Source organism: Pieris napi, chromosome 3 (genome assembly GCF_905475465.1).
Source record: "Pieris napi chromosome 3, ilPieNapi1.2, whole genome shotgun sequence".
In the NCBI taxonomy this organism is placed as follows: domain Eukaryota; kingdom Metazoa; phylum Arthropoda; class Insecta; order Lepidoptera; family Pieridae; genus Pieris; species Pieris napi.
This window is the reverse complement of record NC_062236.1, coordinates 1,955,679-1,973,750: the sequence shown is the minus strand read 5'-3', so window position 1 is coordinate 1,973,750 and position 18,072 is coordinate 1,955,679. Positions and strand designations below refer to the sequence as shown.

General features: G+C 34.6%; 1 protein-coding gene and 1 long non-coding RNA gene across 12 annotated transcripts in view; one reads left to right on the top strand and one right to left on the bottom strand.

The window, feature by feature from the left end:
* Positions 1-18,072, bottom strand: part of LOC125063606 — a 115,569-nt gene that overhangs the window by 83,406 nt on the left and 14,091 nt on the right. The gene's annotated exons all lie outside the window — the stretch shown is intronic.
* Positions 3,366-3,830, top strand: LOC125063608. The gene is made up of 2 exons (XR_007119540.1): positions 3,366-3,419; positions 3,611-3,830. It is a non-coding gene; the product is annotated as an uncharacterized LOC125063608 (long non-coding RNA).

Sequence of the window (18,072 nt, the reverse complement as noted above, 5' to 3'; positions counted from 1 at the left end):
ACGTTTTGGCATGTATTCAAACACTTTGACAAACTTCAAGGTAGAATGATAAAATATTACAAATAATTTTCTTTGAGATTTTAAATTACATTATATTGTACGCATTTAGTACGTGCTGATAATAATTAAAAGATAAATCACCGAAGCGGTTTATAAGAAAATAGTTTATTGTTATTGTTATATCTTTATATATATAATTCTTCTGTGAGTGTGTATGTCACTGAACTTCTCTCAAACGACTGGAACGATTTTGATGAAATTTTTTGTGTGTGTTCAAGGGGATCTGGGAATGGTTTAGATTCACAAATCAGCCCGCCAGATGGCGCTGCAGTCGGTACTTTCATACTTTGCTTTACTAATTGCTTGAAATATCTTGCAGGACAACGTCTGTCGGGTAGTAGTAACTAGTATTTATATAAGAATATATATAGTTAAAGATATACAGCATACAATGGTTTATGTAGACATAAAGGATAATTAACAGTTTCCTTGAAGATATCAAACCTTCAATATAAATATATTAAATGCTATCTATCTCTTATCTACGCCAATTTTATTAGCTGGAAAGAATTGATTTAAGTTTTTAATAGAACAATTCCATAACAACCTGATGTTAAGTGATACCCGCCGTCCATGGACACTCACATTGCCCGTAAGCTCGCAAGTGCTTTGCAAGCCTTTTATAACATTGTACGCACTTTTCTTGAAGGACCCTAGTGGTTCAGAAATACTTCAGTGGGCAGCCGGCTCCACATAGCGGTAGTGCGCGAAACAATTGCCTTAAAAAACGCTCAGATGTGGAACGACGGACGTCGAGATGATACGAGGATGGTATTTTGTATTCTGCCTTGACGTCCGATGATGAAACACAGCTGCAGGTATTAATCCGATCAAATCCTCTGAACACTCTCTAACAACTCAACCATTTCAAAAATTCTCATGACTATAAGCAGCCAGCATCAATGAATAATGTTGAAATCACGGGAAATAATACATTTTGAGAGTTCCATCTCAGTTTGTCAACGATCAACTTTTCTTCTTGTCTGCTCTTCTAGCGTATATAGAACAGGAGGTAATCGGACTGGACGGAGCCTCTTACGGACGCTCATATTGCCAGAAGATGCCAGGAATTTCTCTCTTTCAGGTTTTCCCAACCTTTTTCAAGCACCAGTCTCTCAGTATAATACATAGCTTTAAGCTTATTGTCAAGTTTATTATTAATTAAATTAAATTAAGTTAAAGTTAATTAAAGTAAGTTTAAGTTAAAGTAAGTTTATCATAAAGCAATGTATGTATAAGATAAATAAATTCTCATTCTCAATTCTCATTCTCATTCTCTCACACAAACAAACATAGACATGACTGAATGGCAGACGGCCCAAGGTCCTAGTTGTCAAGGACATCGAAACAGTAGATGTTCGAAATTAGACGCAAGAATAGATTGCGATGGCAGAGGTGCAAAAAATATTTGATTCCTAGCCGACCATGTTTTTTTTTTATATTTTGTAATTACCCTATTGTACGCGGAGATAAAGTAGATTTCTAATAGGGAATTGAAATTGTTATAAACAAAAATTTCGTATAATCTTGTATAAACTTGTTGGCAGTCTTTAAATCGTAAAATAACGCAACAATGAAGTTACGTTTATACGGTCACGTTAAATATAATGTTTACTTAATACTTTATCAGTTCCAAATCTTTTACGTGTTCACCGGTATTTTGAAATTTAATTCAAGGCTTTTAAGCGCATTTTATAAATAACTAGCCGTTTCGCGCCCGCTTTGCTGGACGAATTAAAATAAATTTTATGTTTCATTATTTTATTTTTTTTCATATTTTTATTATTCTTCTTTTTAACTTCCCGCTAAGAAAATTGAAATATTTCGAAAATCGAGTTTTTAACAGATGTTGACGTTTTGCGGTTCTAGGAAGCCTCTTTTGTTTTTATTAGCGGGAAAATTTTTCATAAAAGTAAAACAGAATTAAAAAAATAAGTAGCCATAAACCATCTAGGAAAAATTTCGCATCGAATGGTGGTAGTTTCATGTCGATACGATCAGTGGTTTAAGCGTGAAAGAGCCTCAAACGAACACCATTTTCTTTTTATATATATAGATTTCAAGCCAATGACACCCGCCTGTGCCAATAAATTTTATTGTAATGTTACGGCGTTAACGTCCGACATGTCCGTGTGGTCGTGGGTTCGAGTCCTGGCTGTGCACCAATGGACTAACTGCCTATGTGCACCTCTCGCTCGGTCAACGGTGTGTGTTATGGCCGATTTACATTATCTTAGTGTTTAGAAGAGTGCTTTAGGATAGTACTTTAGTTGAAACATGCTTTAGTAAACGCTACGCTAAAGAACTTGCCTTTCAAGTTGTACTAAAGCGCTCTCCTAAACACTAAGATAATGTAAATCGGCCTTTTGGCCCAGAAGCTTGATCTACTTGCCTATTAGGCTGCTGCCTCGAATTTCGCGGGCAGCGGGGCGGCGGCGGCCGCGGCGCGGGAGCGGCAGGATATTATGCGTACAATCAAATGGACCGGTTCTCGAAAACAGCGGCGCGGCAGCGGCGCGGGCGCGGGTAACGAGCGGCGCAATCCAGTCAAGCGGTGACCGCCCGCGTTGCGCGTATGCATTGTAGTATAGTGCTGTACATATTTTTTGTGACGTATCAAAATGATCTCGGACGTGCAAGAGCAAATTATTTCAGAAATCTTTGAAAGGAGACCCATATGGAACTATATTTTTGCATATAACATATTTTTGCCCACAATAAATCGAGCGTTAGGAATAAATTTGAATCAAAAAGATGTTGTCGCCGTTTTTTAGACATTTCGTTCGCGAATAAAAACAAATATCTCGACTACACAACCACGAACACAACACTACACCGCTATAGTGCCGCGCGATCTGCCCGCTGGTTTCGAGAACAGGGGGCCTACCATGAACTTTCTTAAAACGATCCAGTTGAGATGCAGTTGAGTTTAGGTACCTAAAGTGAATAGCATTTTTTCGTACCATGACCGCCTATAAGCTGAAACGCATTTGCATCGCAAGACCGAATGAAAGAACGATAATTTTGTTTGTGGTTTCTATGTAAGTTTAGAAATTTAACTGTCAAACTTACTTCGACTGATGTTTCTATAAAAATAAATAAAATATAAAATTATTTTAAATAATTCATCAATTACAATAAGCTATTATGTCTTAATAAATATATTTATTTAATATAAAACTATTCTTTTGATATATTTTAAATGTAAAGTTTTCTGGTGCTGTGCAGTTGACACTTATTATTTTTAAACGTTTCCTTCAAATTTTGATAGGAGCTTTCAATATATTTGGTGTTTACAAAATTTCGGTTTAATAAATATAGTTTTACAAATTGTTTAACTTATAAAATAATATGATGGGGTAAGTATTGTTCAAAAATTGGTTTATTAAAAATAAATATCTATATCGAAGTGAATTCCTGATATTAAACTCTTTGCATAAGATATTACAATCAACCTATTACTCGAAAATTATAAGTAAATAATGATAAAAATTGATTCCTTAAAATTGTACAAATTCAGTTTATATAAATAATTATATTTTCTTTACAGCTTAAACCTGACAAACTCGCTAAATTGAGAGAATGAAATACATATATAAATGAATATATGTTTATATCCAATTGAACATTTCCTGATTCAAGACAAGACAAGACAAGACATCTTTTTCTATCTTGATGGAGTCATCCTAACTAAATAAATACTGTTATTATAATACTTTCAAATGGCTTATTATTTACACATTATAAATTTGAGAAACACCTCTGTTTTTTTAAAGAAAAAGCAGAGGAGAATAATACAATTCATGAACATAATGAGGAAAAATTTAATTATAATAAATATCTACTAGTGATATGGCATTATTATTTATTGTAAATATGATATATTGGGAAATTATATTTTTGTTAGACATGCCTAAATAATTAATTGAATATTATTGAACCATGTGCAATTATTTGTAGGTACACTGAAATCTTCAATGAGTCAAAGTAGTTAATCTATAATAAATTAAAACTCAATATCTACGAAGTCGGTAGAAGGGCATTGCCGTCTTGTTTTTCATCTCCGTCGATATTTTAATAATTTATTTATTATCACTCTCTAAACTCAAAATACCCCAAAATATAAAAATTATATTTTTTTTTCATATATTAGCCATATAACAAGTTTTAATACAAATATTGAATTTTATAAGTTCTAAACTATTATTTGGACATTTCGATACAAAAAAGTTGGACAAAAAGTAACTTTTTTAGAATCGCTTATTCTGTCATAGTTGGAAGGCGCAACTGTCAAATTTCGGTTCAGCCGAGCGGTCATGGTATGGATTTTCATACAAATTGAACGAACGAAATCTGATAATCGCTAAGGTCACGTGGGAACCTAAACTGTCTCGTTTTTTCGATGTCATGGTACGAATTAGCGATGCATCTCAGTTGTAGGTTGTCAATAGGCTCGCAATTAGAGTTCATGGTAGGCCCCCAGGTATGCGTTGGCCGCCTCGCTCCCGCGCCGCAGCCGCTGCCGCCCCGCTGCCCGCGAAATTCGAGGCCGCAGCCTTAGAAATCGTCACGGAACAGATACAGAAATCTGAGGCACAAAACTAAAAGGTTGTAGCGCTATCAGTATGTATGTATGTATTGTAGTTCTGTCGTATTACCTGTAAAGATAGGATATGTGGGAAATATGTGAATATGTTTCAACAACGAAGTATTTTTTTTGAGAAAAATCAAGCGACGTAATGGATTCGTTTTTCTACACTTTCGTGTGTGAGCTTTATTTGTTTTTAGTTCTTTAAAACACTATATTATATACAGAACTCCAATACACTAAGTTAATTTCCTTCCAAAAAAGTTTTACGTAATTGCAATGTAATTCAGGGTAACATTACTGTTTCAATTAAAATCAAAGGTATTAGACTGTGGCTGCAATTGTAACTCAATAACCTAGCGGAAAAGATGAGAGGAAAAGCGCTGAGGTAACAAGTGTGCATTTTGTATTACTTCTGGTTTCACTTGAGATTCGTGGTTTCATTGTTTATCATTGTTCTATATATTTCGTAAACTTCTCTCCTCTACTATATAAGTCTACTACTAAATATGAATAAAAAAATCAGTGGCGCTACAACCTCTTTATGTCTTGTCCTCAGATTTCTGGATCATGATCAATTTTAAATCTAGTAGGTGATCAGCCTCCAGTGCCTGACACACGCGCGCCGTCGACATTTAGGGTCAAAGACATGTCGGTTTCCTCACGATGTTTTCCTTCACCGTTCGAGCAAATGTAAAATGCGCACATAGAAAGAAAGTCCATTAGTGCACAGCCGGGGATCGATCCTACGACCTCAGACATGAGAGTCGTACGCTGAAGCCACTAGGCCAACACTGCTTCATTAATAAATGAAGGGTTAGAAATATTTACATTAGGACCACGTGATTGTAGAGTAAAACTATATTGATTTGGTACACAGGCTCGCTTGAGGTAAATAATACCACCACTGCTAATGCCAGAGGGCTCGGAATACCTATTTGTTGAAGCCATATAACTTAGTTATTACGTGGAAATTATTAAAATAACGATTTATACTGTAAATTAATACGCAAAATGTCGGGACGGAATTTCATACAAAATACTTATTTCGCGATAACGTAATCCGGTATATTACAAGTCTTACATATTCAAGGCAACATTCCACCAGTACCACCTCGACGTACGTCGTAACAACTGAGCGTTCCTTAAGGCAGTTTTTGACGCGCACCATCACTATGTGGAACCAGCTGCCCACTGAAGTATTTCCGAACCAATTCGACTTAGGGTCCTTCACAATTCTTAAAAGACCGGCAACGCACTTGTCAATGGGCGGCGGTATCACTTAACATCAGGCTCATCCTACCCATTTGCCTCCTGTTACATAAAAAGAAAATTCTTTTGTTCGATTACACAATGATATACACATATATTATATATATATAGCGCCACTAATGATTTATTTCGAATGATGTAAGCATCGGTCACGACATGGGATAATTAATGATATTAATGCGTTTGCGTAACATTCATTAAGAGCATCCAAGTGTGAGCTGTATTCAAAATGTCTAAAGCTTGGTAAGCCGGCCATATTTATAGCAATTAATGGTATAGACCAGTGTTTCCCAACGTGGGGCCCATGCCCCACAAGGGGGTAATTTGATTTTTAAGGGAGCCTATTCGAAAATTTATTAAAATTATTTGGAATTTGAATTTCAGTTTTTCATTATGTTTTTAAAATTCCCTAGTAATTTATTTCTAAAACCTAACATTTAAGTTATTTCAGAGAACATTATTTAATATTAAAAATTATGTATGTTATGGGGGGAATAAGAATTTTAGAAAAGCTAAGTTAGGGCATAAAAAAGGTTAAGAAACTATAGACATATAGACTATAGACCAGTATTTCCCAACGAAGGCCACACAGGGGGCCAATTTGATTGTTAAGCTATTCCAACTGCTACTGCGTTTCGTTAACAATTTCCTAGTAATTTCTTCCTTAAGCCTATTAAAGTTTCTTAAGTGAGCATGTAAATTGTTTAATATTGAAAAATTCTTTTACATTGGGTGGAATAGGTATATTAGAAAGGCTGTGGGGCATGGCACAAAAGAGGTTGGGAATCACTGCTATACGGATATAGACGGAGGCGTAGGAGGAGACCTTTACCCAAAAATGGGCCCTTCCGTTAATGCTGCATAACACGTAGTGGAAATAACAATAACTAACGTAGACAACGTATATATAATTAACTAAGTAAACAAAATGAATTGTAGCTCCCTTCTAGAAAAAATTAGCAGACTCGAAATCGTGCTTTGTTTCATGCTCCTCACATCAACACTAGCTAAGCAAAAAACTCAGTTTTGTGACAAATTATGAACCAATTAATTAAATGTATCGAATAATTTTTATTGTTTGTTTCCTTTTATAAGTTTTTGAACCTTTATGTAGTTAAATAATATGTATTCCATCTCTGGCTATATTTTTAGTGGAATTGTCTATTATTATATATAATTTGTTAACTGTAGGATTACGAAATAAATATAGTAATAACAAAACACCTTGTTTGTAATGTTTTAGTATTAAATTAAAGTGGATATTATTATTATCAAAACAAGCATCGTATTTGATCTAGAAACTCCAATTTTGTGATAAAAAGTAATAAGTAGAAAGCCGGTATAGGATACTATTGATTACAGTGATTACTGCAGGTTGTAGATGCATCTTATAATAACTACTTACGCTCAGTAAGCAGTAATATTATGCAGAACTTTCTCTCATATCTAGGATAGCCATTGATGCTGTTGCACTCCCAAGACCTATAACCCAGAGATAAATTATTGCACATTTTCATGAGTCGTCGTGTTTTAAACGCAACAGATTTTAGTTGGGTTAATTTATTTATAGCTTTATATCAGAATACAAAATATATACATTATAGTTATTGTTTTTTTTAATGTACAATAACCGATTGTGTGTGACAACGGGCAAAGGCCTCCACCATTGTCCTCCATTTTTCTCTATTGTATACCAATCTCGTCCAGGTCTTTCCAGCCATTTCCATGATTTCATCGGCCCACCTTTTAAATTGCCTAGCTCTGTTTCTTTATGGCCTCTTGGTTGCCATAGTGTTACATTTTTGCTCCATTTTAGTTTAAATTCTTGTTACTTATTTTGTCAATTCTTCTTTTCTTTATAATACTTATTTCCATGTCTCTCTGGGTTACGTAAGTTGGGTTAATATGATTGGTTAAATTTGAATATTCCCATTTTAACAGGACGCAGAAATGTTTCTGTTCCCGCTGGGGTGATGCTTCTGAATACCTTTCATCATAACGTGTTAAAGTATGTAACTTTCACATAACACAGCCGAATTAGGTATTACATAGTTAAATGTATTTTATCATTCTTAATGATTTAATTGTTTCGTAAATGTTTCAACCTTTTTGTATATATTATGTATTCCATCTTCGGCTATATCTTCAGAATAATTGTTTTTTATTGTATGTTATTTATGTTAAAATTAATTCATACCTTAATTGACTGTTTTGAGTAATTCTTATTTGGTGTCAATTTGTTATAAACACATCCATGAAAAAGTTATCAACATAAATATATGTGTGATAATTTAAGGATAACTCGCCGCCGTAGACCTTTCATTTATTCCATAGATAATAACGTGTTTGTTTAGTCGCTTCCCGCCGCATATACGCTTAGACTGTGTTAAATATTACGGCATTATCATTTTTAATTCGTTGGTTATACTTTCAGTAGCGCCCAGAGCTGACATTCACTCAAGTCCCCGATTTTCATCACATAGCATAAACTTGGCGTAGACTAATAAGTCTCGAGAGTCTCAGAATACAAATACGAAGGTACAGTGGCACATTCTTTTCTGGCCCGGTAAGAGGGTCGCTGTCATGGATATTAGTATTGCCAGTATATAAAAATTAACCATTATAAGGAGAATAATTTGAAGTCACGCCGGTTTAGGCTTAATAATTTATTGAAATGTCTTAATAAACAATGTATACTAGTATCTAGAAAATACAGTTCTAGGCTTAAATATATGGAACAACTGATATGATAGGTTGTTATACCTGTACAGATACCGGCAAACATCTTGAACAAATGTCCTTGCCTGCGCAGAAGTGATTTTTAGGTATTACATAAGGTGGTGCGCGGCGGCGGGAGAGTGACGTGTCGATCGCGTGATTGGTAAATCAGTTGACGTTTGTGTCCCGCGATGCGCAAACTTTACCCCACTCCCTTGTTTCATGCTCAAGAAGTTTGCCGTAATCTGTACTATTCATATAGTTCTTCTCTTACCTGACATTTAAAACTTAAAAGGATTTTTACTTTCATATTATTTTCTATTTTCTTTATATTCTTAAGTTTATATAATTATAATTAAGAATATAGTATAAAAATAATTATGAAAGTTTTTAATTGGAGTGAAGTTTAACCACTGTTGACATAATAAATGTCAATGGAAAATAAAAATGACGTATGAATCCAACTTTTTGTGTGATTTGTAAAGAACAATGAAACAATGCGTTATAGAGAAAGTTTTATCATTAATTCCGGGTGCTATACATAAAATATCGTTTTCTCAACTATACGTAATGATTATCTCTTTCTATCATTAAATGACGACTCATTGGTCTAGTGGTTAGTACCCCTGACTGCGAATCCATGGGTCCCGGGTTCGATCCCCGGCTGAGGCGAACATCGATGTGATGAGCATTTGGTGTTGTTCTTAGGTCTTGGGTGTTTAAATATGTATCTATATGTATATCTATCTATAATATGTATGTATATCCGTTGCCTAGTACCCATAACACAAGCGGAAGCGGTGGTGTGAATTGTCTTTTAAAAAAAAAAACAAAAAAAATATATGTATATTAATTCTATAATGTTTTATGCTTTCAAAATTGTATATTAAAGTACGTATCAGCCGTTAATTTTGTAAAAGAAATATTTTTTCATAGATTCCACTTTTAATTAAGATAATGCAGATTCCTAATAAAGTCTAAAATAGTTTAGTCCTTTAGAACACCGCACATAGATCCTCATCTAACATTGGCTTTTTCCTGTATGTTTTATTAAAGGCAACAACCATTTTTTATTTTTTATAGTAGGTAACACTCGTCTTCACTGAAGCCATACTTTTTAAGTTTCCTTAGAACTTTTTCAACGGATTTAAAGATGAATCTTATTATGTTAAGGGCTCTTTACATTGTCGGGAATCAGCGAGTGACTTGTTATATAAATCTGATTTTATAATAATATAATATTTAAATCCATCAGTATCGGTATCGCAAGAGTCGATGGCAAGCGGCCGGGTGGGATTTCGTTAATCCCTTGGAAGATGGGACGTGCTTTGGTATGGGATGCTACTTGTGTGGACACGTTTGCCCCGTCTCACCTCCCTCGGACAAGCAGAAAATATAAGTCTTTCCTCTAGCTTCGATTTTGTTCCCTTTGGAGTAGACTATTGGGCCGTGGGGTTCAAGTGCACAGGCGTTAATTAAAGATTTAAGTTGGCGCCTGGTAGATAGTACGCGTGACCCCAGAGCTGGTGCTTTCCTCGCTCAACGAATAAGTAACGTAAGAATATTGTAAATAGTATATATTTGTGTGCAAAAATTTTCTCTGCTTTATATTAGACCACGGAATTTCGATGCATTGTTTTATTTATCAGACAATCGCCATTACAATCTCAACGAGACGAAATTACCTCAACGACTTTGCCATTCATCGTACACAAGAGCTTTTGTTCCAATAAAACAGAACAAGCAGTTAAAGATGTAAAGTGACTTTCAGACGGTTAGACAAATTGTCGTGAACGCAGTCACGGCGAGTCTCCGTGACTATGTTCACCACACGGTTATATTTCGCGGACAATATCTTTCTGAATAAATCTAGAACGTCAACAGTAAACTTGTATAAGCTTCAACGCTGGACTTTTAGCTTTTTTTGCACTTTTTTTTATGTTACAGTAGGCAGACGGGCAGGAGGCTCACCTGATGTTAAGTGATACCGCCGCCCATGGACACTCACTGCCAGAAGGTTCGTAAGCGCGCTGCCGGACTTTTAAGAAATGATACGCTCTTTTCTTGAAGGACCCTAAGTCGAATTGGTTCGGAAATACTTCAGTGAGCAGCTGGTTCCACATAGTGGTGGTGCGCGGCAGAAATTGCCATAAGAAACGCTCAGTTGTGGAACGACGGACGTCAAGGTGATACGGATGTTATTTTGTATTCTGCCTTGACGTCCGATGATGAAACTCAGCTGCAGGTATTAGTTCGAACAACTCGTCTGAACACTCTCCATGGTAAATGCGGTAGAAGATGTACAGAGATCCCACTTCTCTACGCAACGCCAAGGGATCCTACCGCTCGGAAAGTGACTCCAGCAGTAGGATAAGGTCATTCATTGTGATTCACACTACCAACTTAGAAACACTTGACATTAGTAAAAACAGCAATTGGCATATTATTTTTTTAATAGGATAGGGTAGCCTATGGAACGCCCATAAATGGCAGTTATCGCAGCTCATGGACACCCATTTTAGAAGGTTTTGCCGGCCTTTGAGGGGGAAGCATGTTCTATTTTTAAATTTTTACTTAACCCGAGATTTGTACTGAATACCTCGCCCATATTAAAAATTAAATTAACGCCGAAGTGGTGTTAATAGTGATTATGGTCACCCCAGTAGTGCAGATATCGTGCGATCATAATAAAACCTTTTACAATACAAAAGTTTCGGACACAAATTGTGCCAAATTCTACACCACAACAATTTCACCATCGTATTAAATAGAATTATAAATAAAAATATTAATAATTCAGTGGCACCACAACTAATGGGTCTTAGACTAAATTCTGGATTAAAGGTATACTGCCACAGGGAACAAACTTGTTATTAGTTTAAATTTTCTAGGTATCAATTTTTAATTATTATTATTGCTAGGAATATTGTAAATACTGTATATTTGTGTGTTGGAAATAAATATAATTTAAATATTGAATTCAATTATTATTATTATTTAATTATTGGTATCATTAAAATCGCTACATATCGCTCTGGAATTCGGTCACAGGTGTGAACTACGCACATATATCCATTGCTGCACAAGGGTACGCAAGACCTAAGAGTTGATGCTGTATATATAATATTATAATAGTTTATTAAAGGGAAGAATACACCGTTAGTAATAAAAAAAGATGATAGGGCAATGTATTAAGGAAAACTTCCAAATATTTTCTATACTAAAGACACATAAAACTAATAATAAAATAATATTTGTCGACATCACAGGAGACCGAAGATCTGGCAGCTACCTTGGACAAAGAATTAGTCTAGCAATTCAAAGGGGGAACGCTGCCAGTATCTTCGGAACCTTGCCTAAAGGGACTCCTTTTAATGATATATTTTAGTTTAGTTATTTATTTCAATGTATATTATTTTATTATTAGTTTTATATTATAATTGTGTATTGGTGATATATATATGAATATGTATCCATCGCTGAACGAAAAGTAATTAGATCCAGAGAAATCGATACGGCACCTATGACTCACTACGACGGAGAGTGCAATAAAGTTTGACGTATTTGTTCTCGCCGTAATGTTGGGCTTCTATGCTAGTTTTTTTTAAATTTACTATTGAGATTCATATTTCAAGCGAAACGTGATGTGGTGAATTTAGATAATAATATTAATAAATCGTTTATTTGCCAAGATAGTGGTACATATAGATCGATTATTTAAATATTGACATTCATTATTATTAATTATTAATGTATAAATATAAGTTTATGATAATTATTATAATATAGCTCTATAGATCCCAAAGTCAGTCAAAAGTCAAAGTATTTATTTGAATAAGACCTATTATGAAGCCACTTTTGAAAGTCAAAATTAAAAGTTAAAAATATTTTTTTTTTTAATTTAGTAAAGAAAAAAAGTTAGTTTCATATGGAGAAGAACGGGAAATAAACTCCATACTTACTCTTTTAAAATTATTTTTACAATACTTTGTATACATTGATTTGATTATTATATGTGAAAAAAAAACTACTATACTAAAATAAAACAGGCATATAAATTTTGTGTTATAAAATAATGCAGCAGATAAATAAATTAATATGTTGATACATGGTGCTCACATATTAACAAATATTGTAGCTATAGATTTTACAATATTCTTTATAAAAAAATACAGTCAACCAGTGTGTGAGCTACGTCAAAGTTGATTTCTTTTTCAAAAAAATAAAAGCAAATACAATGATATAAATCAAGATAATTTTGTCTAGTTTGATTGTACTATGGAGCAGGATCAGCATGTTTCCAAGCACCCAGCATCCCGGTACGAAATTTGGCGAGAATTGTTGATGGGTGTGGTAAAGTTTCAAAATAAAAGTGTATTAAAATTGTAACGACGTAAACAAAATTTGAGGTATTTCACGTCGCACTTATATATTTTGTAAGATTTTTATGCAGACAATAAGAACTTTTTTTCTGTCTATTAACTATTTTATGGTGTAAAATTAGTCTATGACTTACAACATTGAGAATAATTTTACACAACAAAAACAGACGACAGGATTGGCAAAGCGCATGCGCCTTTGGTAGAATGATCGACAGAGGCATTCACCTGAATTGTGGTGGCGATTATAGTAGCCGGCGGCTTCAAACTGTTTATTGGATAATCTTGCAGATCTGATACTCCCAATAGAGGCAGCGATTCTGACGTCAATACCCAGTTTTTGTGATCCCAACTTTGCGATACCAATTCTATGGTACTTCGGGATATCTATTAAAAGCAACATACCAGGCTGGTCCGGAGGCCATAAAGTACTGGAACGTTAATAATATTGTCATTTTAGAAACAATTACATTTACAAATGCTTTATCGTGAGAGTGTAACCTTTAGAGAATTGTCTCCCAGTCGTATTTTATTACGTGAAAGTCAAGCGTTACAAGATCCTCGACTATTTGCTTTTTATTGCAGATCGCATTTACAGAGGTAAATTAATCTACCACAAAAGGGAAAGTTTCGCATGGCTCACAATTCACATCGCTCAGCAAATGTATTGTGGAGCAATTTGCAGGTCACTCGCCATGCTGTGTGGCAAGGTGTTGTTATTGATGGCATCCATGAACGGAATCCCGTAATTGTTTATTTTACAGTCAAAACCGTTTACGACGACATCGTTTAGAACAACATACCGGTTATGTTGACCAAAATCAAAGGTCCCGGATGAATTCTATTGTATTAAGTACTTAATAACAGCGTCATCGGCTGTTACGACTATCGGTTTTTACGACCATAAATGAGTAGAGGCCTTCGATGCTGTTATAACAGATTTTGACTGTATTTGTTTGTATATTAAAATATTTGTCAGAAGACGAACGTTTATCTTAAATGAATTGTACGGTTCCTGGGTCATCGGGGTGCTTTCTTAATAGTTTTTTTTTTGTTTTACTCTACACTAATCACTCGCGTACAACAATAGAATATAAGCGAAATAATGAAATGTTAATTGCTATGTAACGAATGAATGCAATGTAACAGTCGAAGAGAGTGGCTGCGTCTGGTTATACTCTCGGTGCGTAACTCCGACGATTTTGGAAATCGCCACGCTTATAACTATGAAAGCCTGAGTGGGCAAAATGTAAAGCCTTGGCTCGTACAGCTTGTACCTATATTCAAGCAACAGTCCTAACTAACGTTTGACCCCATCACACTAACAAACGACGTAAGGACATAATTTACAATCTATTTCGCATATGTTTTCTGCTTGTCCTATTACTGTACAATAAATTTATTTGCTTTAAATAATTTATAAAAATATCCAAATAGCCTTGATTACGATGCAACAGATATTTTTTTTTATCTATAGCCATTTGAGGTAGACTTTCAATTAAATTAATTTCACACGCCTACACGTATTCACACACGCACCACTCATGTTTTAAATTTTGTCTGTTACTTTAGTTCAGTCATATCCGCGATGGAAGGTTTGTGACCTGGTTGGTACCTTAGGACTTCTATATACCTATTATAGGCACCAGCCTCTCACAAAGATGGTCAATACCAGTCAGCATGTAAATCTTTAAAATGCAATGTTGTGGAGAGGGAAATAAACTTTATTAGTAAAATTTTGTCAAGTCAAAAAAGAGTCGTAAAACAACAATCCTTGACCTCATTTGGCGATTTACTTTGATGTCGTTTAAATTGTACCAAAACGTTAATGATCCGTGATTCAATTAAATAGAAGCTTCAAACAAAAGCTCACTTTGTAAAGATTAAAAAAGAAAGAATTCTTGACAGGAAAGCGGTGAACCGCTGCAATGTAAGATAATACGGAGGCTTTTTTGCACATGTAGGCCTATTTTTAGATGTACAGGCTTTGTGTTGTTTTTATAACGAGTATATATCTTGACGTATAAAACATATTTGTTAAATTTGAAACTTGCTGCAATACGATTTAGATTCCTCGGCGATAGACTGTGTTTCGTTGTACACTCATACAATTAGAAAAATGTAATTTACGCCATATTTACACTTAGCCCTGTTGGATAGGGAATGAGCAGTGTATGTAAATAGGTCGCTCAAGCTGCCACTGCCCATCCCGCTGCTATTGCCCGCTTCCTCAAGTGTTTCGCGAAAGCAAGAAGCATTTAAGGCAACATTTCTGGCAACGAGAGGAACAAGGGCTGTGCTACACGTGAATAAAAAAATCAGTGGCGCTACAACCTTTTTGTTTCCTCACGATGTTTTCCTTCACCGTTCGAGCGAATCTGCACATAGAAAGAAAGTCCATTGGTGCACAGCCGAGGATCGAACCTACGACCTCAGGGATGAGAGTCACACGCTGAAGACACTGGGCCAACACTGCTATATAAGATGTAACACACCAATATCTTCATTGAAGCAATGAAGTATGAACCAAATGGACTAAGACCGAACTTTCCGAAGGTTTACATTGTGTATTTGAAAGGGCTGGTTCCACATAGTGGTGGTGCGCGGCAAAGAATTTGTTTGCTGAAGATCTATGATTAATTCGCCTTAATATCCATACATCCATGATTTTCTAACTTCTCTACTTGAGTTTTCAGCAAAATGTTTTCAAATACCTACAAGTATTTTTTTTAAATCCAGCATTCAGTGATATTTTTTTTGTTTACTACTGTTAAAAATATTGACTAACACATTAAAAAATTAGATATTAGTGTATAAGGAAATAAGTTAAGGCTAAAAATAAAAAAATAATAGCTTATTTGCTCGTCCGAGGAGTAGCTTTTTATTTATTTATTTTCTCAACGGTATTCCTACAGCTACTTACTAAACAATATTCAAACAATTACACGGTACACAAAAGCCAAAAACGGAATACACATTTAAATTTTTTACAGAGTATTTTACATATATATATTATATACATTATAATAATTGATACGCTAATTTATCCGAAAAACCTGATTGCACCTTTTAAGTAAAATTTTTACACTTACTTTAACTTTCTCATTCGATTACATAAAGGACCAGTCCCTAAAAGGGCGAGATTTATTGATAGACTGTCATTTACGCAACGGAGAAATTTTACTGGTTTTTAAAATACAAGTTTCAAGGGAATTACATACAAATGTATTTTCACAATATTGCTCGTAATAAAGAGGTTAGTAGTAGTATTCTAGTAGTAAGACGAGGCATATACATATACGAGGAATATGCATATATATATATATGTACACTAGCTGACCCGGCAAAAGTTTTTTTACATACCAATTTTTCTTTTATTCTTTAGATTTTTTTTGTTTTTATTTTTTTATGATACATCATACAAAAATACATATAAACCCTAATATTCACCCCTCTACGATCAACCCCTATTTTTTATTATTGTAGATTGTTATTTCTATTGAACTAAAAAAATGTTTCCTAGAAATAATGTGCATGGCAAAACAAACGTTTGTCGGGTCAGCTAGTATATATATATACATACATATATATAATTCTACTTTACGTGTATATATATATATATCACTGAACTCGTCCTAAATGTTTTCCGATTGAATTAATCTACGTTATTTATTTTTTATAGAACGGGGCTAACGGGCAGTAGGCTCACCTAATGTTAAGTGATACCACCGCCCTTTGACACTCTCAATGCCAGAGGGCTCCCGAGTGCGTTGCCGGCCTTTTAAGAATTGGTATTTGTATATTTATCTATACTGCAACTAAACAGCTGGTTTATCAGATACGAGTCTCCTGCTTAACTGGTAGAGCTCTTGGCGCGTAACCAAACGATCCGGGTTCAATTCCCAGTCTGAGCCATCCGAATTATTTTTCGTTTATCTTTACAAGTTGTTGAATTTATAAGAACAAATTAAAGGCCCTTGGGCCTTCAGCCAATCTTCCATCTTGATGGCGTTGTAATAATTAGCTGGATTACATAAGCGCAACTGTCTTTATGGTAAACTGAACATCTTAATAGAAGGCATAAAGCATATCAGAAAGTGTAGAGCTACACTAACACTATTTCGACACGTAGGGAAAGATTCGGAGTATATGCTTAGCGCTAATGACTTCTGTATATTTAATCCCATACGTTTTTGACATTCGGAAACTAGTAAACGCATCTAAATCTAAAACTATGTGTATGTGTATCTGTGAAGAACAGATTAGGAGTATACATATTCACAGGTACAGGTGTAAAGCACGCGAAACGCCGGAAAAATTTAAAATTATGTAAAATAATTGTAAATTTATAATAATACATGACTTCAATCCGGTAAAAAGTGTTTACTTTAAGTATGAATACATATTTCATAAGCTACAAGTATTACGTTGTTTGTATAGATCGACATTTGTTTTATTTTTGGAACATATATATATATATATATATATATATATATATATATATATATAATATATATACTGCAGAGCACAGCTAGTATATTATATATATATAATATACTAGCTGTGCTCTGCAGTTTACCCTCATTAATTCAGTCGTAGCCCGACCTTCTATAGCCTAAAGCTTTTCTCGGTAAACAGATTTTTGAATGCAAAAAAAACTTATTGTTATCGGCTATAAAACTGTAGTACATCACTTTGCTCTATTATCAATAGTTTTTGTAGGGTACGCGATTGGGGAATTTTTATTAGTCTTTTTCACACCTTGGGTTCTCACTATGGTATATAATATAATATAATATACTATACAAATGTTTATTTAGTTTAAAGTAAACATTCTTTGATATTGAGAGGAACTTTAACCCTCAAAACAATAGTAAATTACGAATTACATAAAAATACACATTGTATCAAATAAATCAACATTATTTTATGTTTAGCAGCTTCTAACGGCCTGGCCACGGGGATCGGCGGTGCGAACTGCGATGCGGGAGGCGAGGCGACCATTCGCGCGGGGCCGTTTGCAGGCCACGGACCAGTCACGTTTGCCGCCGCGAC